Source organism: Cygnus olor, chromosome 1 (assembly GCF_009769625.2).
Source record: "Cygnus olor isolate bCygOlo1 chromosome 1, bCygOlo1.pri.v2, whole genome shotgun sequence".
Taxonomy (NCBI): domain Eukaryota; kingdom Metazoa; phylum Chordata; class Aves; order Anseriformes; family Anatidae; genus Cygnus; species Cygnus olor.
The window spans coordinates 84,377,865-84,405,536 of NC_049169.1; the positions used below are offsets into that span (position 1 = coordinate 84,377,865).

The 27,672-nt window shown below is 36.0% G+C and overlaps 1 protein-coding gene across 3 annotated transcripts in view; it reads left to right on the forward strand.

Moving 5' to 3' along the window:
- Nucleotides 1-27,672, forward strand: part of CADM2 (cell adhesion molecule 2) — a 667,772-nt gene that overhangs the window by 142,176 nt on the left and 497,924 nt on the right. The window lies entirely within an intron of this gene.

Sequence of the window (27,672 nt, forward strand, 5' to 3'; positions counted from 1 at the left end):
TTTAATGATGAAGATTCTTGCAGATTGTGACTTATTTATTTATTTTCAGTTAAACCTCAAAGGCTGTCTTAGTCTGAATGTTTTAGCCTTACTAACAGTACAAAATGTGCTGAGGAAGCCAAGGAGGTGGCATGGGAAACAACATCTTCAGCAGGCTGTAGAGATCTGTCTCTGTCCTTATCTGTTGGACTCTTGGTTCAGTAGGTAAAGCAAAGCTCTTTATGCAGGCTTAGAGTTTGGAGAAAACTATCTGCCTGATACCTAGTTAATAAAGAACAGTTATCATATTTTTCTGATATATGAAGGTAAGAGGAAATTGTTGAAGGTCAGTTCACAAGTGCTCCTCACCACCACATCTTGGTGTGTGTTGAACTTCACTTTGTGGGGGAATGTCTTGTTGCCATTGTTGTTATACTTGTTATTTGGAGATAGAGCTTTAGCAGTTCTTTTTTTCTCTCAGTTTACATAAAGACTGATCAGTTAAAAAATTGCTGCTCTATTACTTATGTATTTCTGGACCGAGGGTCATCAGAGATGGCTGACATACAATCCTCTTAATATATCTAGAAAGAAGCTGATAACTGGATGCAGTTGTGGGGGACATCTAACTCAAGGCTTTCTCCTGTCTTTATTCCACTAGAATCCAAATTGATTTAAGCTTTGAGAACATGACAAAATCAATCTCCCTTCTCATTCCCTTCTTTTCTCCTGCCCATGAATGTGTGTACTCTTTTCGTTGGCTTTGTAGGAACAAGTGAGTTGAGAATGTTGCCATAGACAACTTGCTTAGTGTTTCTAATTGTTTAATATATTATGGACATGTATTTTATGGCTGATATTTTGGGGGATTTGGGTAACTATAAATTTCTGAAGAGGAGAAGGACTGACTTCTTCCTGTGGAAGGAATAAATACTGCAGATGCATGATGACGGAGAACAGCGACTTTCATCTCTGTACTGTCAATCTGATTACATTTTCAGTAGGTAATGAGTGACAGTTGTTACCATCTTCTGGCTGCAAGGTGAACTGTGTGAAAGCAATTGCGATCTTGTTCCATTTCATGGTCTGCAGGTGTCTACACTGCAGAATAAGCCAAAGAAATTGACAGTAATTGGCACTGGTTTCGGCAGCCTCTGCAAGAGGTCAAGGACAATCCAGCATTCCTGGACATTGCTGAGGCATTTTGGAGTAGTCTGAGGAAACTCTTGCTGTTTCCCAAGCTCCAAGTGTCCTGAGGATCAAGAGAGTTTTCTTTCCTGGAATGATAGTTTCATGGCCTGTCTTTCCTTCACAAAAAGTAAACAGTTAAAGGAACCCAGATTAGGCCATCAGATAGTTACAAAAGTAATAATTCCTTGATCAAAGGACCCGATCAGATGAATATCTTCCACAGTTTTAAATAAAATCTGACATTTCCTTGTGATAGTGGTATTTTTGTTTTTGTCTTTAAGAATAAGGGGAAAAATAGTGTTTTTTTGCATGCTTATGTATGCATGTGCATGTACACACATGTAGAAATGGGGTTTTATGGCAACCTATTAAGCACAGCATATTGTGCATAGTTGATGATTTGTTATGACGGAACATTGCATGATTAATAACAATTAAATGCCAATAAATCCTTAATTGGGCCTTATGCTCTACTTGTGCAATCATTCCCTTTTGTGTTTTCCCAACAGTCAGCTAACAGAACTTCTGGGATCCACCGTGAACCTGTGAATTTTGTGGGTATAAGGTGATTTTCCTTTTTTTTTTTTTTCTTTTTCTTTCTGTTCCTCAATGGAGTGAATCATGCTTTGGGTTTTTAGTTCTGAAGGAAGATATATTGGTTTTATTTTGATTAGCAAATAGTTTCTTCTTTTTCCCTTACCTCCCATTATCTTACACAGTTAAAGAAGTAAAGCAAAAGTTTAACAGTTGCAAATTGATATTTAAATAGAGCTGCCTTAGAGTTTTTGTAGGGACACCTGAAGGAGACTCATCAAGTGTCTAATGAATCACTCTGTTATCAAATCACCAGTTTCTCTTCTTTGGAGAGAGACATTTGAAGGAGGAGTAAAGGAATTTCCTCTCCTCCTGTGCTAAAGAATAAGAGCAAATGACTGTATCCCAGGTATACACTGGGTTGTATGCACTAGCTAGCCCATAAGAAGCTAAGGGCTGGGATCATTTCTGCTGAGAACAGTTCTCCTCTCCTGTGCTTTTGGCTTAGGTTTGGTCCTGATGGTGCCATTCTTCCCTGTTCATACAAGCTGGTTAAGTACGAACCACGCAGATGTGTGTCCATTCCTTGCTCCCAGAATTTTACGTAACAAAATTAATATAAACGTTTTAACAGCATCAGTGGAATAGATACATTTATTCATTATTCACTTGTATTTTCCTTTTAATACTCAGTACTATAAATATTTAATTAGCTAGCTGTAAGTACTCTTCAAATCAAAATTTGTGCAAATTCTTACTTCTAGAATATACGTATAAAACAGAAAAATAACATTGTAAATATTAGTTTAAAGGTAAACTTAATTGCAGCCTATTTTTAATTGATTTGTATTTGCAGAAATTTCAGTCACTAAAGGACTCTTATAGACATTATTATAAATACTACTGCAAACATAATTTGGATTAATGCAAAATAGTAGGCAATATTTGTCCAATAGTTCATCTTGAATGAATCAGGATTGCCTATAAGAGTATTAAACAGGGACTTCTGTCTTTGCCTAAATGTTTTCCCTCTTTTTTTTTTTTATTTTTGTTGTGAAAATTAAAACAGTATTAGTTGTACTGCCGTGTAAACTGTTCACTCTAACATTTAGAATATGATTTCCTGTTTCCTTTTTCCTTTCTTTTTTTTTCCCCCTTTCTGTATTAGGAATTCATTTTTGAGTCTTGACCATGTTTTCCCAATCTCCTTTCCATTTCTGACCAGTTGATTTACTACATATTTCATATTTCTATGTATTTCTCTTGGGTTGGAGCAAGTTCATAAATATTCTGGTGCTTGCATGACAGATGCATTTTGATGCTTGTTGTATTCCCTGAACGAATTGTATATATTTCGCTATTTGAATATGATACTCCTTTTTACTACATCATTTCTAAGTACACTGAGAAATTTTTGATCAGTATTAATTTTGCTCCCTTGCAGATGGAGCCAATGAAGCTCACAGTATTTCAATATATATTGGTTGCTCAGTGATCAGCTATATAAACTTGCTTATCATTATTCAGCATAGCATGCTGTGTTTTTAAATACATGTCTGCCATTAGTGCTGTTATGTGTCATACAGTTTACCATAGTGGCTGGTTTAAAATAAGAGGGTGAGTCTTCATTCTAATGCTCTGTGAGACTCTTAACAGGTGGCAGATGTACAAAATACTACAGATGTTCATCTTCTCTAAGACAACAGTATATGATGAATCTGTAAATACGCATGATAAAATGTGAGTTTCAGAAGCTGGAAATAATTGTCCAATAACCACTAGTGGATATTCAGGAAACTGGGTTAAATCTGTTAAATCTTTCTCCTGCCACTGAACTTGTTTGTGATCTTAGGTGAATTACTGAGGGCCGCATTTTATAAAAGCATCAAACTCTCTTGATTATTGTTTTTATTTTTATTTTGTGTGTGTGTGTGTGTGTGTGTGTGTGTGTATCATTCCCCTTGTGCTAGGAAAATAAAATCATTCAAGACAGTGAACCCAGGAGCTGTGAGGTGCTCTAGCAGTAGGGGACTTACATATGTGTGAAAGCTCCTAAAATAGGCCAATAGGCTAATAATACACTGATAATGTCTAGTGCAAGTTTTTGTGGAATCATTTCTACACAGAGTATTTACTTTGTTATAAATTATAGGGAAATAAACAGTTTGTCATGGTTTGGGAAGCTGGAAATCAAGTACTTTAAAATAAACTTTATAATGCCAAGGAACAAAAAATAAGCATCCAAACCTTGATCAATGCAGAAAGTGGGGAAGAAAGAGGAGAGAGAGTCTACAAGGTGACAACAAGTGCTTATGGCAAACAAAGGAAGAGGCTTTTGCAGTATTTGTAGTTAAGAAGCTAGCCTCAGATAGTATTAGGAATTGTGTATGTTTTGAGAGTTCAAGGAACCTTGTTGTTTTTTCCTGAATTGCAAGTCTTTAAACAGAGTGTATTCTACTCTGTATATATGACAAAGTCAAACATTTAATTAAATGTTCTTTTGTGTTAAATTTTATAGTGAGAAAAAATGGATTTAGTCATGTAAGTTTTTAATGTCAAGAGGTTTCTGTCTCAGCTGTGGCATTGGAGGACATTTTATTTTCCTTTATTCATCTTTGTATTCATGATTCTGGAGAGAAGTGATTATTGTGGAAAAAGTAGGAACTAAGACCCAGATTAAGAACTTTTTTAACTCAGATGTTTTTATTTCCCAACATCACATTTAATCAAGCAATTGGAATAATTTCCTAAATCTGTCTCCCATGTTATGGTAGAAATTAAGCAGTTGCAGGTGTGAATAAACCTATTTTGCTGTGTCAGTTGAAGTTCTGGAGGTTCCCACAGTCACCCACTGCTTCATGTTCTCTGGAGAGAATGAGGAGGAAGGTTATGGAAGAGCAGAAATAGAACTGCTGAACAGCCCAGTGCTATTTTAAAGTATCTCGGAGTTTTAGTTGTCATCTACTTTACTGATGCTATATTTTAGGAATTGGCTGCCACTTGTTTTTGTTTTACATGAATAGTTTGATTACAGAGCTCTAAATGGCTTCGAGTTGGAGAGATGCAAGAGAATCTCCCTGTCCTTTACCGAGTTCCTGCAATTATATTGGTCTTCAGGAGATGTATCGTGTCTGTACTATTGGGCAGCATTCTTAGGAGAAAAGCCAGGCTTCTGGAATTCATTGACTTCTTGTCCAAGGTTTTTCTTTAAATTTGATAAACCTACATGATTGACTTTTACTTATATTGAAATCTCTTGTGAGAACTTTTATTACAACCACTCATCTTTTTTTATTACAGTTTGAAAGATTTCAAATTGATTTAAACCAAGAAAATAGATCTAAGCTGCAGGGGTTTATTATGTTTCTTTATATAATTTTTGAAATCTGTTTGAAGAAAGAATGAAATAATACATGAAAAGTCTTAAAATTATTGTGAATCATTTGCTATACATGCTGTTTATAAAGGTATATTTTGCATGTGCATAATGTAACTCGTGTCTGTGTGTACCTACATGCATACACATATTTACTTTTTTCTATTGCTATATAGTTGGCAGACTATAGAAGGAAGTAATTTTTTAACCTCAAATTTTAGTATATGTCTTCAGAACAGGTGATCCCTATTCCTTATGTAATTTGTGCGTTTATACTCTTGACTGTAACATCTTACGTGATCATCTTCAGTGATACAAGAAATGTTAAAGGTTCAGGAACTAACTATCTAAAAGCAGTGCCAGTTAAACGGGAAATATCCTGAGGCTACGTACTTTGTTAGTGATTATTATTCTCAGTTGTTACTCTCTTTTTTAACTGTTAGCAACACTCAACAGTCTGAAAAATGCATCTTCTTTCTTGTTAAATTGAAGATAATAGTTCATATTACACAAATCAATATTTAATTATTAGTCACGTAGTGTTTTCTGGATTTCTGGATGATAAGATTTCAAAGCAGACCTAGGGTTGTGCATATATTTTTTCTTTTTTCCTCCTGGTTTTTTTTTTTTTGAAAGACAGAATGCTCCCTTGTTTCAGATGCTAGTCTAAATCCTAAACTTCAAACCGTGTGTCCAAATATCTTTGATTTAAAGCTTTCACATATGAAATTAGGCACTTTCCTGTAAGACTAAGGTGTCGCTGGGTGAGTAATTTAGCATTTACTCCTTGAAATAGGGTTAGAAATATGATGCTACAGTGTCTTAAATCTTGATCCTGATATTGATGAATTTTTATGCCTAATTTTAGTGTGTTTTGATGCAGAGATGAACGGTAACCATGCACTTAATAAGTATATTATTGTTCAGATATTTTGTGGGTCTTGAGCACTTCAGTGAAAACAAATGCAAATTGGAAATAGATTTTTGAAAAGTAGTGTGTCGTTAAACCTTGAATGCTATTGTGAAGAAGTCTGAGGTTGTATAGATGAATCATTTTTGCCTCCAATTCTAGCTTAATCACTAGTACAATCATCAGTCATTTTTTGATTTATCACCCTCTTTTGGTAACGTTTATTATGACATGTTTACTGGGATGTCTCTAGTTTTGATTGGCCTCATGTGAGATGGTATGTTTTATTGCTCTGAAGATTTTTTAGGTTAAATATTATTTTCAAATGATAGCTTGTGGTGAAATATTTCTTCTTGCATTTCTGTTTTTAATGTCAGTGGTTGATGCTCTGATGCTTACAGTTGCTTGTTCGTAGAAGCATTACACTTTGGTTTGTTTCAAAATGCAGCACTCCTACTTCAGTCACCCCTACTGTGAAGATGGGCATGGACCAGGAGATTTCTGAAGATCCCTTTCAACTTAAATTACTCTATGATTCTAAACTTTTCGGTGGTCAGATGGTTGCCAGAATTCTTAGAGAACTCAATCCTGTAGCCAATCCTATCAGTGAAAGCAGGGCAAATAGTTTACACTTGCAGGAAAGCTTCATCTAGTCCATATAAGAGCTTGCTCACTTTTACTTCTAGATTTTTTTTTCCAAATTATATGAAATAAGATATCTTAAATCATAAAAGAATAATACTTTAACAGTAGAAGCTGCAGCCTTCTTTAGGCATATAGGATTTATAGTTACATTCTGTGATACATTTGTCAGGAGAGCCCAAATTCTGGGCAGGACTGTTCTTTCACTGCTGTGATTTTTTTGTTGCTGGTTGTTTGCTGCTTCATAGTTGTGATTGCGTTTGTGACTAAGAGAAAAAGCTTGAAACCATGAGATTTTATATATATATATATATAAAAAATATATAAAATATATGTGTATATATAATATTATTATAGTAATGTTATGTGGAACTTTTTCCTCTCTGCTAATAATTTGTGAAACCTGCAACATAAATTTTCTGTTTCAAACCTTCAGTTTATTTTTTTCTCATTATCTTTCCTTTTTATTTATACAAAATGATTAGAATTGCTGTTGTATTATGCTAGGCTACCTCTTCACTGGTTTATGAATTGAAATTTCTGATTTTCTTTGTGCACCATTTTAAAATGAAGTATGTTGGAAGATTTGGTGGTCACTGAAATTTTTTGACAAATAATGTGTCTTATAATGAAACTAGAGGTTATGTGTGAGGTACAGTGCTAGATAAATGTCTACTATTATTTTTATTGCTGAGTAATTTACAATTCCTTTGTCAGTCAGTGACCCATGTATGAATGTTTGTGTGTCCCAGTCAAAGTAGATCTTTCCTTTCACAGAAAAAAAAATCAAGTTCTCATTGCATTACAGTATTCTCTGACAAAAAGCATTATCATGAGATAATTGATTGTGCTGGAGAATTACAAATGTTGCAGCACCACCAAGGTCATCTAACCCTCACCAATGTCAGTTACCCAATGAGAAGAGTGCTTTGTTCAGAAATAGTGCTATTGCAAAATGGCTTAACAGGAACACAAAGAGGATGTTCAAAATTTGAAAAGGCCATATTTTGAGAGATGCTACATACAAGCAACAAACATCCTTACAGTGGTAAAAAGCTAGTGATACATTATGGGTGATAAAAATGCTGATGATTAGAAGTTAAGTATCCTATATACCAAGTTCACGCAGTTTACAGAATGATTTTTACTTTTTAAACAACTTGGTCTTAGTAAAGAGCTACAGTTGTATACCCAGGTGTTCTAGATGTAGAAAACATGTTCAAGCTTTCTGAATCTCAGATACTGAAATTCAGGGTCATTAATGTTCCCAGTAAAAATCTGATGACACTTAAGAAGTCAAAATAATTTTGTGTAATTGGCAGAACTTCTGTTGTCCCTTAGTAGATAACATACTCTAAGTACATTGTGGCAGCAATTCAAGCTGAGAGAGATTAATTTTTTCAAGTTTATGGCACCAGAGAGCCTGATAATTGATTTTTAATTGTGTCATTGAGGTATGGAGATACAAAGTCTGGACAAACCTGTGTGAAAACGTGTATGTCACCTAAAACCAGAGGGGGGTGCTCCAGTTTGTGTTCTTCTCCATGGAAGGACTATTTGTCTGCATTCTATACACTTACATTCCCAGGTGAGACTACATTGATAAGAATATCCTTATATATAACTAATAGTGCTACTGCAATTAATGTGTGTTTAGTAGGTTTACTGTAGGGATTAATGTAAAAAGACAGTAGCATCAAAAAGATATTGCAGTAAAGTTACACTGCTAGGTATTATGTTCATTGTGCTCCTTGTGCAATAGCTGCTTCAGCAGTTTTGAAGATGACTATTTATATGTACTATTTGTTAGTGTCTTTTACACACTTAATGCTCCTACATTGATCTTGCATGTCTAGCAATTATTGATTTTCGTAGAAAGACTTCAAAGTTGAGTTCTTTTGTTTTAGTGCATCTGAAAGATCTGAAAATGGTTTCTTAAGAGTTTGTAGCCTGCAGAAAGATCTCTATTATTCACAATTGGCCCATCCTGTAGAGGACTTTCTGATTTAGTTATCATGATGGGGACTGGGGGCGGAGGCACAAAAGAGATGCATGGAGCTTCCTTAACATGATGTAATAAATGTTAGCTTGATTGTGAGGCTTGCCTGAAAACTGTGGCTGACAAGTCTCCTTTGCAGTGGCTGAGTAGTTACAGATTTTTATTTTCTTTTTAATTATAATAAGGTCAAGTCAAGATACCAAGACAATTCAGACTGAAGCTAAGATGTAAACTGTACCTGTTTGGTCATTCACTCATTTAAATTATTCACTTTTCTTTATAAAAGATCTTTAAGGAGTTCTTTTTTAACCACTGCTAGAACTATCCTTAAAAGAAACCCTTAGAAACATACAACTTGAATTTCTGTTATCAGAGGCTTGACAAAAACAATGTTTTTAAGTGTCGAATAGTGGTCTCAGAGTTAAGACCTTTCTATAGAGGAATAGTTTGTGATAGTAGTAGTGTTCATAATACACAACAATGGCAAATGACCGATCACAACGTCAGAATTACAGCAGGTAGAGCTTCCAGAATCTGAGATGATGCATTTTTCCTTTTGTGTTACTGTCCATTTCTTTCTTGTGTTATTTTTTTGAGACTTGTCTCCTGGAACCAAGTTCATTGCATCTGCCTTCATCTTTCCCAATTTTCAGCCTTGTTTCCTGTAGTTTCAAATGATTCATTTTATGACTACAGTGGTTTGATTAGTGAAACACTGCTATTATTTGCCCACATCCCAATATAGATTCTGAGTACTTTGTTCTAGAGCATGACTAGCTCATTGGATTTCTCACTAAAATACTAAACATTTCAAGTGTTGTTTTTATTTCTCACAACAAGAACTGCACAATACTTGGTATTATTTACAGATAACCATAATATACTGTGCTACCAGCTTCACTATGACATTTTCATAGTTCACTTTCAAGTCATTTGTACTTGGTCCTTACCACAAACAAGATTTCGTTTTATTTGACCATTCAGCACTCTGAAGGGTGGCTGGGAGGATACCAACCGAAGTGGGGTGGGCAAACTGTGAACTGTCCTGATGCCACTTGAGGCAAGAGTTTGTGCTGCAGTAACCTGTTGGAATAGGGCTGAAAGTTTCACTAGGCCTCCTCAGAAAATTCCATTGTGGTACTGCTGTCCCTGCCTTTTTGTTCATTTGGATTGGTAATATACAGAATTAAGTTATCCATTGGTTCGGTATATTGTAGTATAGTCTTCAGATTATTCAGATTATTGAATGTTAATACTGCTCTTTTTCTCAGAGAAACCAAACTTGTCTTACCATTGATTTCTTTTTTTTAATTTATTTTTATTTTTTTGATAAGTAAATAGAGTGTGAATACCAATTTAAAGGCTAATTTATGGTAGTTTGGGAATGTAAAAGGGTCACTGTCATGCACTAATACAGTCACAAGGGTTAAAAAACAAGTATCATGAGAATCACATGTCAGATGATAACTGTTGTGTTTGTAATTAATGTGACTGGAGTTTAGGAATAATTTCACTAACAGGAGCTGTTTAGTGTTTGACTTTTCAAATTTCTTGTCATCTTTAATTTATTTTTTAAATACTATTTTTCCTCATCATTTTTGTGCAGTTATGGATTTGTAGTGATCAAATCGAATTGCCTCTTCTTATTTCTGAAATTTTAATCATAATAGAAAACAGGATTTTCAGGTACCTAATTATAGTAATTCCTCTTGATATTATTTGAAGTTTATTTTTCATTCTCTTGTCAGATTCAGTTTTGTTTTTTTCATCTGTTCATCCTCCGCTAAATAACTATTAGTCTAGTTGCACCAAAATGGTTAACTTTATCCAACTGCTTGAATATAGTTCATCTATACTTTGACATAGTTTATTTGGGGTGTTTGTTGGTTTGGGGGTCGCAGACTTGATGTCAAGGGTAGGGATGGTCTGTTGTGTCGCATCGGAACTAATGCAGGAATGACATTTTAACTTGCTGTTGCCGAGTGCCACTCTTTGCCATGTATCCTGATACATACAATAGGATGTGCTTCTACCAGCTCTGGATCTAATGAAGAGGACTTGTGTTTTTCTTGAATATGTAGCCAGTCCTGCATCCTCTCACCTTTAAAATGGAGCTGTGTGTTGTTCTAGCAGTCAGGCCACACTTTTCATTTCATGCAGATGTTTCAGACCTGTTTTTCAATATTAGGTCACATAATGATTTTGAGCTTCTCTTTTCCTGGTTTATGGATAAACTTTTATCTACCTCATATCCTTATTATTTGCTTGCTTTCAGTTTTCTCCCAAACCTTTATTTATTCTTGAAAGATGTTCCTTAGATGTTAGTTTGCATGTCATTTTTATTTACAGTAAGTATAGACTTATCTCTTCAAAAATCTAAGCTATATTGGTTTTCAATATTTTCAATATTTTAACCTTTTGTTGCTTTAGTTAGATCTGATTATCCTGAATATCATGATTCCTTTGTAAGACATTGCTATTCTTTTCTTGTTATCCTGATGTGCCAACATCCCTAGAAGATAAATCTTCACTGATTGTTCTGTTTAGTTACCACATATGTTGGCTCATTTTAAGTCACAGAAGTGCTTGACACTAGTTACTGCAAACGCTGATGGAGCTAAGTAAGTTTTCTGAAAGATGACCTAATAAAACATCTGTCTTCATATATAATGCTCCACTGAAGTGGAATTTCATTCCATAATATTTTATGATTACATAGCACTTCTCATTTCAGAGTTTTGCACTTTTAATCTGGAGAGTTCTATGGGAATGCAACCATTCTCATTGCCCCTATGCTACAAGGCTTTAAAGCAAAGACAGCTTTCACAGAAACTAACAGAAAGCAATATTGCTTTTGCCCTCAGTATTGCTAAACTTTTGGCAAAGAATCAGCACTTCTGAGAAGAGCTGACAAACATTCTTTATCTTCTGCCAGAAGAGGAAGGGAAATGGTAGAAAGTTGTCCAACTTGATTGAAGCTGCTTATAAGGGATGTCCACATCAAGAAGACTGGGAAGTCTCACACCAGCTGGCAGGTGGATGAAGTCTGTGCCAAGCCACCAAATGACCACATGGACCCACCTTTATCGATGCCAAGTCAGTATGTGTTTTATGGAATCAAACATGCATTTCCTCTGCGGTTCGTAAGGGACAGCAGGCTTTTCCTGTCAAGCCTATTGGCAACCAGAGGCAATATTCTTAAAATTGAGATCTGAAATCTGAACCAGTCTCACACAGGGACTGTCCCACTAAATCATGAGTTTTCTTCAGAAAATTAAGTATATAATACATTAATAATATTAAATTGTAATATTTTAATATTTAATCAAATATTGTGATCTTTTGTGTCATTTCTTCCTCTCTTAAATTCTCCTTCCCCATCTCTAGTATACCAGGTAGTATTAATTACTTCCTAAAATTTGTCTTTCGCTCTGCAGGTGTTTTCAAAATACATATTGATGTGTCCCTTTCTCAACAGTTAACACTCCCCGCTCCTTAGTCCTGCAATTATTCCCCAAAAGTTTGATAACTCCCCAAAAACTCATTTTCCCCAGACACATCTGAATCATCTTTGCTTTTGTCTTTCATTTCATCCCTTTTATTCAAACTTGAGGGTTGCCTTATACCAGTCTCTTATCATGCTGGGTTTTGATAAATCAGTGTGAGTCCAGCTAATTATTCATGTTCCCACACATTAAGATTCTGACATTATTGCTGAGTTAGACTTGAAGTTTCCCAGTGACAGAGGTCACAAAGGCTGTAAATCAAATTCATAGAAACATCTGTGGAGTTCTGCATTAGTGTACTCTGACACCTTGATCCACCAGGTCTTTCTAAAGCTCTTCTTTATGGAGAAAAATACACCTGAATCCACTTACCTAGCATTTGTGCTTTCAAACACATTGTGACTTCAAATGAATGTCTTTTCAGTAACTGAAATCTTTTGGGACCATACAGCAAGGCTTAAGCCTATATTGTGAATATACTTTTTCCCTGCTCTTTCACTGCAAGCTGGAGTAAATCACATTAGTTTACTCACAACTGTATTGGATCTACAGGGAGGCCACTATCTTTCACAGCTTTGCTGGAGAATCAGAAGCTTGTGTTGCAAACCTGTCACTTGGCCATTCACTGCTCATGTTTTACTGAGCTCCTTGTATAAGGAGGAGTTACCTAAGAACAGTATAGCTCATAGCCTTGAGATGATTCTTTTGTTCACAAAGTGTTTTAGAGCAAGAACAGCCTCTCAAAGTAAACTAGTTGTGCCTTGCTTTTCCTCTTACTGTTATGTTAACCTTCTCTTTTTCAGAGACAAGCTGAGTAGGAGAAAAAATTTAAATGGTTGTAGAATGTGTCATAGGAAGAAGCATTAGAAGCTTCTTTTAAAACTCAAAAAATACCCCTAAAATATTGTCATTCAGTAATAAAGTGCAGAGGATTGCATTTCTGACAAGCTGCTTTTTCCAGCAGAAGTATCTGCTGGATACATGTTTGTTAATTTTTTATTTTCCATAAATATTAGTGATAATATAACCTCAAAAAGCATTATTACAGCCATATCCATGTTTGCCCTGGCTAGAAGACAGTAACCCATCCCAGAATGGAAATGTCTTTTTATAGAACTTTTTCTCAAAAATTAGCAAACTTTGAAATTTTTTGTCGTTTTGGTAAAATATTTAATTTCAGTGAACATGGGGAAATGTTTATAATATCCATTCAAGCAATATGTTCTGTATCACATACATTTAAAACATCTGTTTAAGCAAAGGTTAGTTTCACAAATGAAGTTCATGTTATATCCAATTGACAACTTTCATCCAAAGCAAACTCAGGCCTTAACCTACCTCTTTTGGTATCAGTACTCTAATGAGGAAGAGAAGAAGATAAAAGCAAACCCGAGATGTAGATTTAAAAAAAAAAAAAAGGCATTTAGACCATTTTAGCTGATTGAGAGAACATGAGAACCTGTTTCCTGAGTTAAATCTGCCGTCAGTGAAATAAATATGCTACCCATGAACTACAGTTACATTCCCAGAACTGTCAGGTCACGTACAACAGATAGATACTGGCTTCACAGGGACTAGGGAAGCATTTCTCCAGCCTTGCAGGACAGAGATCAGCAAGGATCTTCCTTCAACTTAGAGGACAACAGATAATGAAAATGTAATAATTCAGAAATCCTTAAGGTTAGTAGGAAAATTAAACATTTTCTTTTCTCCAGTGCAGATTTCACTCCAGACAGATTTGGTTTTAAAGGTCAGGAGAAATTAATCTGTTTCTGTTGCCTCCCTTCCCTGTGTCAGCATATTTCTGCTTATTTAACAAAATAATCTAAACATGCTAATTGTTTTACCTTATTTTTTCCTCTATTTTCTAAATATTTTTTCGGAGTATTTGTAGTTCGCACAAGAGGACAAATTTGTTCTTTCTGACTGATCTCTATTGGCAAATTAGGGATCAAGGTCGTTGTGACTTTCCTGTGAGGACATTTAGATTGTGAAAAAAATTAAGTTTCCTGATGAATTGTTTCTGGATGCTGCAGCATCCAACAAGTCATGTAAGACCTAGAAATTTTTAAATATATAATAACAATTACTATAGTTTTTCATGCGTAAAGTAGTCTAGTTGATGACCTCAGTTCTTCAGTCAGTCTGAATCCCTTTGTTCTAGGAAAGGCCTCCCATATCAGTCTGAAAGCATCAGGAGTCACTGTTTGGGATATGCCAGAAAAATGCTTGTTTGTGGAATGCAAAATTTATTCTTCCAACCAGTCCTCACTACCTCTGAAGGGAAAGTAGCGTGCAAAGTATTTTGCAGGTGTTGGAGGTAACATCGTGGAGCAGTTCTACCTGGAATTAAGTTAATCCGTAATTTAAAATTTCTTACATTATTTCAATCACAGTTCAAAATCAAAAAGAGGCGGACATTGAATTAGGCTTATTGAGCATTAAAAAATGAGTAGAGATGAATCGGCAAGTAATATCCAGATAAGAGTAAGGCTTCCCTCAGAAGTTATGAGGATAGCTGTAACTACTCACATTTATTTGAAATGTAGCTGGATTCTGAATAATTCAGATTTAGATGATTTTTAATTTTAATTCACATGGCTTACAAACAGCAACAGGTAGGAGTTTGATCATCTGTATTATAATTTTTGCTACGGACAACTTTAAAGAAAAAATACAACAAATGAAGAGGTTTTCCTACACAATATATATCAGAACATGTTGAAAACATTCTTATTTACAGAAGCTTTGCAGGACCCACGTGACAGACTAACTTACCTTTTTCTCTCCTCCTGTAAGTGAATTGTAGAGGAAAAATATTAATGAGGGTTTCAGAATTTTTTAGAAAGTAACTAAACTTTACTTGACTATGTGAAGCATTTAAAAGCTGGAAATAGATGCCTGTCTTTGAAGGAAGGCAAACTGTTTTTTCACATATTTTAATTACTGATTGTTATGATCAGTATTTTGTCATGTTATGAGGTTCTTTGAATATTATTCATAACATAACAGCAAAGTGCTTATGGTGAACTTCATATGCCTGTATATAATTGAAACCTAATTTCCACTCTTTATACGTGTCAATTCAGAGTTTCACATATTTTATAACAGCTAAAATAGTGTTTTACAGCCTTTACTAGCTATAATTAATTTATCATAAATTTCATTTCACTAGTATGACATTGGTGTAATGTGGCATTTAACATTATCTAAAAGACCTGTTTTATTTGGGCTACAGAAATAGTATTATCTGTATATGAACTTGTATTATTATTTTTTTCACAGTAGCTTAAGTGTTAAAGCCTGAAAGGATTTAGAAAGCTGCAGTGAATGTGTTAAGACTGTTAATGAAGCCTCTGAATCTAAGGACAAAATTAGCTCTCACACCCACGCTGCTCAAAGTATAGCAACCGTCTGATAGAATTGCATCATGACTTTTACCTGGGGACACTAGTATTATATTCACTTGAAATGATGAAATTGGGAAGACAGATGTCCCCAAAGGACACTTTAAGGAGCTTGTACCTACATAAGTTGCTTGACAAAAATCCCTGAAATTTGAATATGAGACCTAAGTAAAAATGCTTATTGAGTGTGAGCTACAGATATTTCATTCTATCATGTAATATATGTTTTTAAGAACATATGATAATATACTTTTGATGAAGAATAACCTGAGAGAGAAAGAATGAAAGGAAATTTTGAAAGCAGGGGCTTTGAACTACTTGGTTTTCTTAGTGGAAAGCATAGTGTTGCATATGAGTTTGATTCCCCAGAACGTAATGCTAGAGAACAACAACAACATTAAAGTTTGGCTACTTGTTTCCTCAATTTCGGAGAGTGGGAAAGATGCATGTGGCTGTAGTCATGGAGAACAAGAATCTCCAAGATCCAGAATATCCTGTTCTCACCTCTCAGCCCACACAGGCGCCTTCTTTCAGGTGTAGCACAGTGATCAGGCCCAGCAGATCTGTAAAGAACAAGACCAGGAGAACTGTGAATTCTCTGGGCGTCATGCTGCTGATGATTTTTATCTATTCATTGCTGATTTTGTCTGTCCATTTAAACTACCTGTATTTTATGCGAGATCATGAGGACTGAACAGCACTTGACACTGTCCAGCAATTTAGGCCTAGAGAATAGTATCAGACAGTACTGTGGGAGGAAGAGCGAGTAGAAGGAGCAGTGAAGGAAGAAAAGAGTCTTCCAAAGAGCATCGACATAAAAAATATTCTCAGTAGGAATAGATAAGGGAAATGCATATACAAATCACAGAATTGTAGCGGTTGGAAGGGACCTCGAAAGATCATCGGGTCCAACCCCCCTGCCAAAGCAGGTTCCTTAGAACAGGCTGCCCTGCAAAATGGATATGCATTTGCATTTGCAATTTGCATTGCAAATGCAAATGGATAAGATTGATAGTTGGTGTAGAAGCATCAAGTAAAATTACTAATTAAAAGAATAAAAAAAAAAAAGTAAATGTATTTGACGTGTGCATTTTTGCAGTAATTTAAATGTTTTATCTTCATCCACTTCACCAGCATTATCCAATAGGTTTTAAACATGAGGGTTTGATAATCATCTGACACCTCTATCTTTGATTAACCTATGAGGAATACGTTTCTCTCTTGTGTATCCTTCTGTGCAGTTTCACAGATGGTGTGATATATCCTTATAATATAATATTTTCTGAACTCAAATAAGCTAGTTACCCAGTTCATGACCAGGCTCTTGGTCCCTGATTTTCCATGAATGTTAGCTCATTTCCAAACTTTATTTTGGAATTAATCAACTGGCTGGCACCAACACCAATGCAACTAAACTTTCTGCTGGTAATACCTGTGAGGAACCATTAAACATTAAACATTTACCATTGTATGGGCTGGGTGGAGAGGAAATAGCGTCAGAAAAACTTGCTAAAACATAATATCCTCATTTCCTGGCAGCGTGAGAACCCAAGTGCTGTGCAGTGAGGGCACTGCTAATCTGCAGTGTGGACTTGGCAACACAGGCTCAGCTACTCCTTAGGAATTCTGGCCAGGGAATCATCCTTTAGCAGCTGTATTTAGCAGAGTAGAGACAGCTTGTGGTGCTCCACCAGTTTCTATCCTGGAAATCTGAGCTTTTACTCTGATCAAATACAGCTGTTCCTCTTGCCACTGATAAGGGATTGATTCTAGCTTGAATGTGTTCAGCATTAGCTTCCATTTTTCTATAGCTTCCTTATATTTCTTCGTCAAATATATTCTGTCCCTTAAGGATTTTACAAAATAACTTTTCTTCTCCACTCTAGGGTGACTGTTATTAAAACTACTTAGACTTTATAAAATGGTGTTTTATACTGATTCTTGTAGCTATTCTTATATGCTATATATTCTTGAAGAAATAGAGAAATTCTGAGACTGTGGTATCATCACTGTTTTTTTGTACACAAAGATAAATATGTTATAAAAATGACAAAAAGGTGAAGTAATCATGTTACAGCTCTGGCTCAACACTCTCCTCCCTGTCATGCCATGTCCTGTTCTGCCCCCTGCCCCAGCCTGTGACTAAATATGAGAAGTTAGTTGCCTAAGATACTGAAATCCATTTTACATAGGACTCTTTAATAATGAAAACTGAGAGAAAACATAACTAGGCAATAAATAAGTTTAAATTCTGTAAACTAAATATTGATAAAAAGCAAGAAATGGAATAACTGGAAAATGTTTGCACACAGAAATATTTTCTTATTTACTATTTACTCAACAATTGTAACATATTATATAGCTTTTGGTATTCATCTTTAGGATTTCTGTGGTAAAGACTGAATGATATTGTAATGTTATTTACATAGGAAATAGATTGATTTGGTCTTGAGCACGTTTTCATAAAATAAACTACAGTAATTCTACAATTTAAAACATACACTTAAATCATACCAGTGGACATAACAGATTCGTTTAAAGGTAAACATGGTTTTATTTTCTGCATAGGGCATATGGTTTTTATATTATTTACCATTTGTTGGTCTTCAAATCAGTGCCTAGAGAGGCTGTCTGTACTGCAACATTGTCTACTCCTTTTGAAATACTACAAGCTATGAAGAAGATTTAAAATAGTGAGAAGAAAGCAGAGGAAAACAAATGTAGTATAAATTTTTTATACCGTATCTAAAGTATACGAAACAACAAATATGCGGGATATAGTTGTCTATGAGTTTGGCAGATAAAGGTTACTGTTTTAATCGATTCAAAAAAAACCTTCAAAACCTGGGGGAAGGGAAGGAGTCGATGTAGTAATTTCGGCTTTTTGTGAAAGGTTTGCCATTGCCTTGCTAAGTCTTACTTGTAAAATTAATTCAAATTGGCTAGGATAAGAGCACGGTAATGTGGATTAAAAACTGGCTGAAAGACTACAAACAAAGGGCATCTTGAGGGTACCACTGGGATCGCTGCTAGAACCAGTCATTTTTAACGTCTTAATTAATGATCTGGGAGAGAACATTAACAACATGCTAGTAAAATTAGCATGTGATACTAAATTGTGTGGGGATAGAAATGTTTGAAAATTCAGAAAACTGATACAAGGCCTACAAGGAGATTAGAAAGATGGGCAAAAGGACCACAGTGAGATTCAGCTTCAAGAAAACGCAGACCAATTAGATCTTGTGAGAAGAACTTGGAAAATGGATAATACGCTTGAAGAAACTTGGAAGCAGTTCTGTAGAAAAAGTCATGGTGTCAGAGTACTTGTCACCAGCAAAGGCACCGTGGGTAAGCCATGTCAGAGGGTGGCAGAGGCACTGGGAAATGAGTGGAGCAGCCAGGGAGCTTGCAGTCTGCCTGGCTTTCAGGCCTGGTTAGAGCAGGCACCTGGGGAGCGCTGCCATGGTGAACTGTCCCAAACACACAGCTGGGCTGATGAAGGGATTTCTTCCTTTTTTCTTTGTCTCTGACATGATGTTCTAAACTCCGTATTGCTCAGATGTCGCAGCTATGAAATATGATCATTAAAGCTAATAGGGAATAGGGGCATGTTGCTGAATTATCATTCCTGAAGTACCAACAGCAAATATCTGCCAGAATCTTAAATAAAAGATTCAAATCACTAATAAATAATGAAAAATACAGTGGTATTGAGTACCTCTGGGAATTGAACTAATTTAGTGCACATACAGCAGCAAATAAACATCGTCAGATCTCAAAAATTCAATATTTCTGTGAATGAAATCTAAACACTTTCTATATCAGAATAACAAATGCTGACTGAGTTGTGGTTATATGATATATTTACTGCTAAATTCTGAAGAGAGAGATTGTTTTTCTTAGAACTGTATTCTGATCACTTCACAAAAGCTAATGAACTGCTTTTTCAAATCTCAGTATGCTGTGTATAAAAATGCAAGTCTGTCGAATTGTTCTTAAACCAGTATTTCCCTCCACCTGAACTGTGTTAGTCTAAAGAAGCAACTTTCTTCCCATTTACTGCATCTGAACTTTGTATTCACGCTTTGGAAAACTAGCCTAATGTTTTTGGGGTTCAAAAATATTTGTGATATAAGAGCATAAATGATTATGACTGCATTCACAGTTTAACTAAAATTTTATTTCATTTGAGACAATTTTTTTAAATAAAATTTTACGTTTTTTTCCCCATCTGGAATAGCCAGATGTTAATGCCAGCTGTTTGTTTGAAAAGTAGAACCAAAAACATTCACTAATTTTAGGATGCCTTCCTTTTTAAGAAGGTTGGGTTACAGTTAGAGTATAAGGCTAAATGCAAATCATGAAGTTTTCATCTAGGTGTATGGTTTTCTCCATCTTTCCTTAAAAAAAAATATTTTTTTTTAAACAGGCAGTTCTAAAGACAGTTCTATCATATGACTAATATGATTGACTGAAATTGTGGTATTTTGTTCTTTTTGTACAAGTGTATAGAGGGAGAGAGAAACGCACACAAAAAATACAATCTCTTTTGCTGCTGACAGGGTGACAAAATTAATCTTCTGTCCTCTGGATGTATTTTGCCGTACTTGCTTACACGTAAGTGGTGACAAGATGATTTGCTTGATGAAAGTGGAACTTCTCACTGTTCTTTTAGGATTTTTAAAGGGTGTTTTCCAGACTGCCTATCTTCTTTCACAAAACTACACAAAAGCATCATTTAGTCTGAGGATATTGGATCTCAGAATCGTTTAGGTTGGAAAAGACCTTTAAGATCATCAAGTCCAACCATCAACCTGGCCTACTGAGTCCAATCTCTAAACCATGTTCCTAGTGTGACATCAATGTGCTTCTTGAATATCTTCACAGATGGGGACTCCCTCACTTCCCTGGGCAGCCCGTTGCAATGCTTGACCACCCTCTCCTCCTAATTTGTAACCTTTTTTTTTTATCAACTACTATAAATTGGTCCTTTATGTTAGGAATCTGTCATGTCATTATTTTAGACACTACTAATTTTTGCTGTCTGTTTGAAAGAATCTGTCCAGTTGAAATTTAAACAGAGTTCCTACAGCATGAGTCTATGAATGAAAGCATCAGTTCTCTAGTAGTGCTTCAGTGTGGTTTGCCAGCTTTATCAGGTGAAGATTGCTGAGATTTGTTGTGCAAATGTGTGAAATGTGGAGAGCGGATCTTCTTTGGCCAGCTGTTTATTCTCCTATTGGCCAACACTACTACTTCTGGATGTAGCCAAGCAGCTCATGTTGTTAGGAAAGCATTTCCATTGACTTTAAAGCTGTGCGTTCAGTAAGCATTTTTGAAAAGGCAGTGATAGCCTGGGCAACATTTTCTGCATTAATTGTTTGTTAAACCAAAGGTGAATTATATTGGAAAATTGATCTGGCTGAACAGTAACCATTATTTTATCTTAAAGAAGTTTATGTAGCACTGTTATGTATGAAATGCAGCCTCGAAAGAAAGCATCTCCCAACGTGGCTCTGATGCTTAAATGAGGAGGCGCTGAAAGTCTAACACCTCTGATAGGATCTATACAAGAAGCATCCATCATGATATTTTGGGGTGTAGGGATGTAATCATAAGGACTTTTTTACACATTCAGCTCTGCAAAATAGCCAACAGAACCTACAGAAGAAAATACAGGGGAAAAAAAAGCCTTTGTGATAACTCATTTATAAGCTGCTCCTCTTTGAAAAGTAATAGAAATTTCTCATATTCTGTAAAAATTTGAAAATCAAATCAAAACCAGTGGCGAGTTTTTGCTGATTGCCGTTGCAGTAATCTGTTTAGTATGCGAGTGAAACATGGGTCTGAGTGCTTTCTATCAATAACAAAGGTTCAGTTGTTTTATTTGCGTAGCGTTTGTATTAGCTTTAGTCAGCACATTGAAATCTACATTTTGAGTGCTTTTTTGAAGCATTTATTTAATAGATTTTTGCTTTCTGTTGATGATTAACATAACACTTCATAAACACACATAAAAAACCCTGGTTTTATTTGTGATTAAATAAATTAAAATGACATTTTTTCCCCATTTACTTCCAAACTGTGGGACTACTTGGTCTATGGAAACATTTATTCTACTATAGTACTGACATAACCAAATAAAAAACTGGGCTTGAAATTAGATTTTGATCAGAAAATGAGTTCTGTTTAAATATTCTTTATGTGTGCAATAGTATTATAGATTTACAGTATTTGAGGGGACAAATACAGTATGCATCTTAATTTGCATAGAGTGAAGCACATCTTTGTCACATTTGTAAATATAAACAAATTGAGTCTATTAAATAGGGTTTGTAAACAATTAAAGCTTATAAGGTCACTTTGCAAGTCTTTTTCAACTTTTTAATCTTTTAAAGGTTTTAAAGTATTAGCTATCTAATCCTTTCAGAAGCTCCCTGGGAGAAGGGGTGAGTGCATGCACACTGCTCAGCCCCAGGCAGCAAGGAGCAGGCACCCAGAAACTTGCTGGACCGTGGGTTCCAGTGTGGGCCTGAGAGATGTCTTGCATGACTCCAGGTCAGGATGGGACCATTCCTTCTCCTCCTCCTGCTTTTTCATGCCCTGGTGTTCCTGGGAAAACCTGGATGGCAGTGGCAGTGCAGCCTGCTCCGGGGAGCACTGCAGACTCCTCCTGCCTGCAGGTCTCCATGCAGCCTCAGGTACAAGACTTTCTCATATGTTCACAACTTCCTGGCTTCTTTTCACAAACTTTCTGGCCCCCATTTTGCTCAGTCAGCCAGGAGCAGAAGCAGGGAACAGAGGTTGCATGTTCCAGCCAGTGAAAGGAAGCAATATTGTTCCCATTTCACCAGTTGCACATTTTATAAAAAGTGTGTAAGACAATAAAAGATGATTAGAGAGATCTGCTTGTTTGAAGCACTTGTTGCTCTTTATAAAAGGCTGTATATGGTGTACATTTATTGACATGTAGTTACAGAAGTAAGAGCTGTTATTAATGAAAAGGCACTTGGTGCAATTGAGCAACATAGATATGTGTTTCATTCGGTATTGTTGCTCCTTCTTGTTCCATCACCTAAGTACTGATCTTAGTTGATCAGCTCATTCTCTTCCATTTTCATTTCCAGTGGTAAAATCTTGCAAACACTTTCTTCAATCTTAAACGCTTCCCCTTCAGTGTGTGAGGCTAAGACTAATAAGATATACTGCTCGGATGCTCTTTGCAAAACTCCCAGCAGTGATGTAGTTCAGAGTTGCACAAAATATTGTTAAACCATCTAATTTTGCATCTAATTCAAAAAGAAGTAAGCCAAAACATTAGTGGTTAATTGTCTGGAGAATTGGTGTTAAAAATGGGATGATATTGCAGCTAACTTGTCAGAGAAAAGGAAACATTGGAAGTACAAGGCGAGCATCTCTTGAAGGGAATATGGATTACCCAGTTTATTGCTAGAAAAGATGCCATCTGTTTTCTCTTTGCCCTGCAAAGAGGCGGGGACATTGTAGTTCTGGGTTGTGTTTTTGAGTTTTATAGGTGTGCAAATCTTATGTCTTGTTTCTTTTTAACATGAGATAAAATTAACCCTCAAGAAGGGAATGGAAAAGATATTAGAATAACTGGTTTAGCTGAAATTGGTACTGCTTCCATCGTCGCTGTAATGTAAAGACCTGTACTGCAGTTAACAGGTGCGAGAATAGTTTTGTTTTTAGGGAGTCTTTATGATTTACCTATTGTGCACAAGGTATGTTGTTATTTTTTAAAAGTCTTTATAAGTTTAGTTTGGTTGTTTTATAGCTTTTACTAGTCATTTATTACCGTTGAAAGAACCGCATAGCAGAAAACCATTTTATATTGTGTGGTTTAATTGACTATAATTAGCAATTTACCACACATTGTTTGAAAGGGACTGAGTAATTTTATCTAAGAATATTGCTCATAGGATGAAATTGCTGCAGGAATTGCATTCTCAGACAAGAAAAAAATGTAATAAGTGTTAAAGATCTAAAACAGTTATGAAGTTATGTAATGTTGTTCTTACTATATTATAAGGAAGAAAACAGTGCCATATTAAGGAGTGGAATATTTTAATGTAGCTAACACACGGTGGTGAATTTTGTTGAGGTAGTTGAGAACCTAATTATATATTAATTAGGCTATATTTTAGAAAGAAATCAAGTTTTAAATATTAAACTCACCTTATCTACAGACCGCACAGTCACTGATTTACTAGGGAATGACTGGAAATTTTCTGTGGTCTCCAGCCTGTAGCTTGTGTTTGTGGCATGGCAGTGCAGGGTGCTGACCCATAGCACCTAGGGGAGCCAGCCCTGGCCAGCCTTTCCTCCAGGTTAAAGAGAAGAGGGCTGTGCTGTATCAGGGGTCGCTGCTCCCAAATGTGAGCAAACTGCAGGAGAAAAGCCAAGGGGGAAAACGAGGTGTTAAATTCTCCTAGGCCTGAAATAATGAAATACAACAGGATTTAACTTTGTAGACAAACAGGGTGAGCTGAGCACGTTTTTGCTTCATTTGCACCCTTTTTGGACGATGACTGGGTTCTATAGTCCTGTGGGGCTAGCACACCCATAACTTTATAAGCAGCATATGGTAAACAAGAATTAAGAGATCATTTTTCTCCCAGGACTTTGTTTCATTGATTCCTTTTGTCTTATCGTTCCACAGTTAAGAGTCAGTTCCATAAATTTATGTCTGTTCCTCTCACATCTGTCTTGGATGAAGACAGAATATTACTCTAACTCCTAGGTGAGAAATTTTTCATAGTTCATTCCCACCTTCAGCAGCCTGTGAGAGGAGTATCATATTGCCCTCTCCACCATGTCACTCCTTGCTGCTGCATTTAATAACAAAAGATTCACTAGTGATTTTTTTCCCAGTAGTGTTCAGCCGTGAAACAATTAACACTGACTTTTAAATTGTTACAATTTCTTTTATTAACACCTGTTTTGACAAATAGGATCAGTTCACAACTCTGAATAGCTATGACAGCCTGTCTGCAGCCCTCCACAGGTAGCACTGTAAACCTAACCAAATCCTTTGAAGGTTATTGCCTTTGGCATATGGGCTAGAGAATTAGGGACTGGAGAAGCTAAGATTCTGGAGTACCATTAGGAAGAGCAACCTATACTAGAAAGGAAATTATGCAGGCATTTTTTTGCAGCTGCATAATTGCTTTATACAGCAGGTCATGATTGTGCTGCAGTAATAAATTGTAATGTTGTCCATGCCTTTTAAAACGTTATCTTTGCTTTTGCATGCAAGGCAATAACAAATAAGATGTATTCTAATTTGCAGGTAATCCAGTTCATTTAATTCTCATTTGCATACATCACATTTCAGTTGAATTTATCATCACCAGCAAAATCACCTTTTAGAAAACAGTCAGAATAATTTTGAGTGATCTTGGCAATGGTGCAAGCTTTGCTTTTATTTGCATTTGATTTTGTTGCCACATCTAACTTTTTGTTTTGTTTTGTTTTTCTTCAAGAAATATTTTCATTTGCAAATGTTTTATATTTTTACCAGCAGTGTATGGAATCAATTACAAATCACAATGAGCCCTGGTTTCTTAGAACACTTGAAAAAGCTTTTAATGTGTTCTGAAGCAGTTCACTAGCAACACTTTAAAAGCAAAACCTCTGTGGGTACCCCAGGGTACCTATGGCTGCATGCTTCTAGCCTTAGAAATTTCACTGTGATTTGAATAATTTTCACACACATTTGAGGAGATTCATATAGAACACTTGCGTCATATATTACTTTCCTAAATATGAAATTTCTCCTTTTGTTTCAAAGCACATTTCAGTATTTAACAAATGCTTTTTCAGCTCTAATAACTGAACATTTGATTCAAAGCTTTTGTAGTAGTCTCAGAGCTAATAACTTTTAGAAAGATTTAAATTTAAATATGAAAATGATTTTTCTAATGCACTAATACTGAGCTTTCTCTGAAGAACTCAGTATTCAAAAACTAAAATATGCTGAGTTATTACCTGTAATTTAAACAAAAAAATCTACCTGTAGTGTTGTCTTGTGTAACATGATCATCAAAACAAACATCTGCACATTTCCCTCAGCAAACTTTATGAGGAGAACTAACAGGGATGTCAGTCCAAGCATACAGAAACAGTTTCTGCTGCGAGGGGCAGAAACTGGCTGTCTTTACAGGTACAAGTCAGCACTATTTTCTGTCCCATCAGGAATTTCAACTACATAGCTAAAATGCTTTCTGTTGTTGGGGTTAGAATGACATTCTCCTTTCCCCATGTCAGAGTGGTTAGAAGCAAGCCTTTATCACAGTTAAGCAAAGGCTATGTATATTTGTTTGATTAAAAAAAAAAAAAAAAAAATTGCAAATCTTTCCAAATAGATGAATCATTGCCTTGGGGTAAATGCAAGTTTGCTTGCTTAATCACTCAGGGCTGTGTGGTAACAAATAATTATCCTATCTGCAGTTTGATAGCACATATGCTTGTCATTACTTACATGTAAACGTGTCAGTGTCTTATCTTTCTCCTGTACTTGTGCTATGTATTATCTCATACTTAAATGAGACAATACTCAAGTAACTTTCTGGACCTGACAGAGGTTCTGACCTTTCTTCTCATATCCTTAGTATCTAGGGTTTAAATGTTGGCTTTTACAAAACTGAAAATCAAATATCAAATAAATTTATAAGACTTTGTGCCCATTTATAAAATGCTAAATGGATTTGGCAACTCTGGTCCAAACTGACTGCATATTTTCCAGTGACTGATGTATCTATTTGCTTTCCCTTTTGAAGGAGAAAAGGAGACTTGCTTTCCCACTTTTCTAACGCTTATAGGTATTTGCTTAGATCCTGGCAGGTTTTGCTTGTTTGTTTGTTTTTTTCCCCCAGCAAAGATTTAATAAAAGTAATGTCTCCTTGAGGTTGTCTGCTGTGCTTTCTTCAGCTTCTGCCAAGGGTTGCTGGACCTTTGCATATATACACACACACACACACCCCAGCAATGATGCACTTATTTGCAAAATTCACCAATAATTTGTTTGCTTGGTCACAGTTATTTTATGATAAGTCTCATCCTTCATCCTTCAAATGTTATCTTCTGTGGATGGCAGTCAAATCAAATTGCTGCTATGCAGGTAAAATGGCATGTTCATCTGATGCTTATATTTTCTTCATCTTTAATGCCAGGAACCCAGACCCATGAAAGAAAACAACCCCCTTGCCTATCATCCTGTTGGCCCTGAAACCTTCCATTTCTGCTTCTAACAAATACACTAGTTTGGATGTTGAATACGAGGGACTATCTTCCCTTGCATGAAAAAATGACCTTTTTTTTTTCTCCAATTTGTATGGTGATTCTGTCACTGAATAATTGAGACTGTGAATTATTCATATACCAACTAGTAACATGAAGTATAAGTTTTCCAAGAATATATATAGATGTTTTTTTTCTAGCTGCATTGTATTAATTTGTGGTGGAGGTGATGAATTCTGTTTGCCTCACTGAGGAAGCATGCCAGAAAGTTAATTCTGTTTCCAATTAGCATGTGAAAACAACAGAATATTAAAACATAGGAAGGAGAAATACATTTAAAAACTTGATTCAAGACCAGAGAAAATACTTGAGAGAGCACAACCATGGGTTCACACAACCAGAGGAAGCATCAACCCAAGCAGACATTGAGCATGCAACAGGGAAGGTGAAGCAGTGTCACTCACGAATTGTGCCTTAAGAAGCAGGAGCATCTTGCCCCTGGCGATTGATGCTGGCCGCGATGCCACATGCTGGGGGGTACACAGCCCAGTCCAGCCACGGGGGGCGGGGGGAGCTGGGGCAGCCCTTGGCAACCTGGACTCCCCTGGGAATTACAGGCAGGGACAGGAGCCTGAGAACAAGGCGGCTCGTCCAGAAGTGGTGCCGCAGGTGCTGATCCGGAGACCGCTCTTGCAGATAAATGTTTTTTTCAGAAAATGGACTTGACGCCATCGCGGTTGGTCAGAAAGCCTTTCCTTTCCCTCCAGAGTAAGAACTTTTAATGGATTTACAGTCTTCTGTTTCACAATCCCGCTTTGTTGATACTAGGATTTTTGTCTTCTCGTATAGTTTTGAGGATGAAGTGAAAG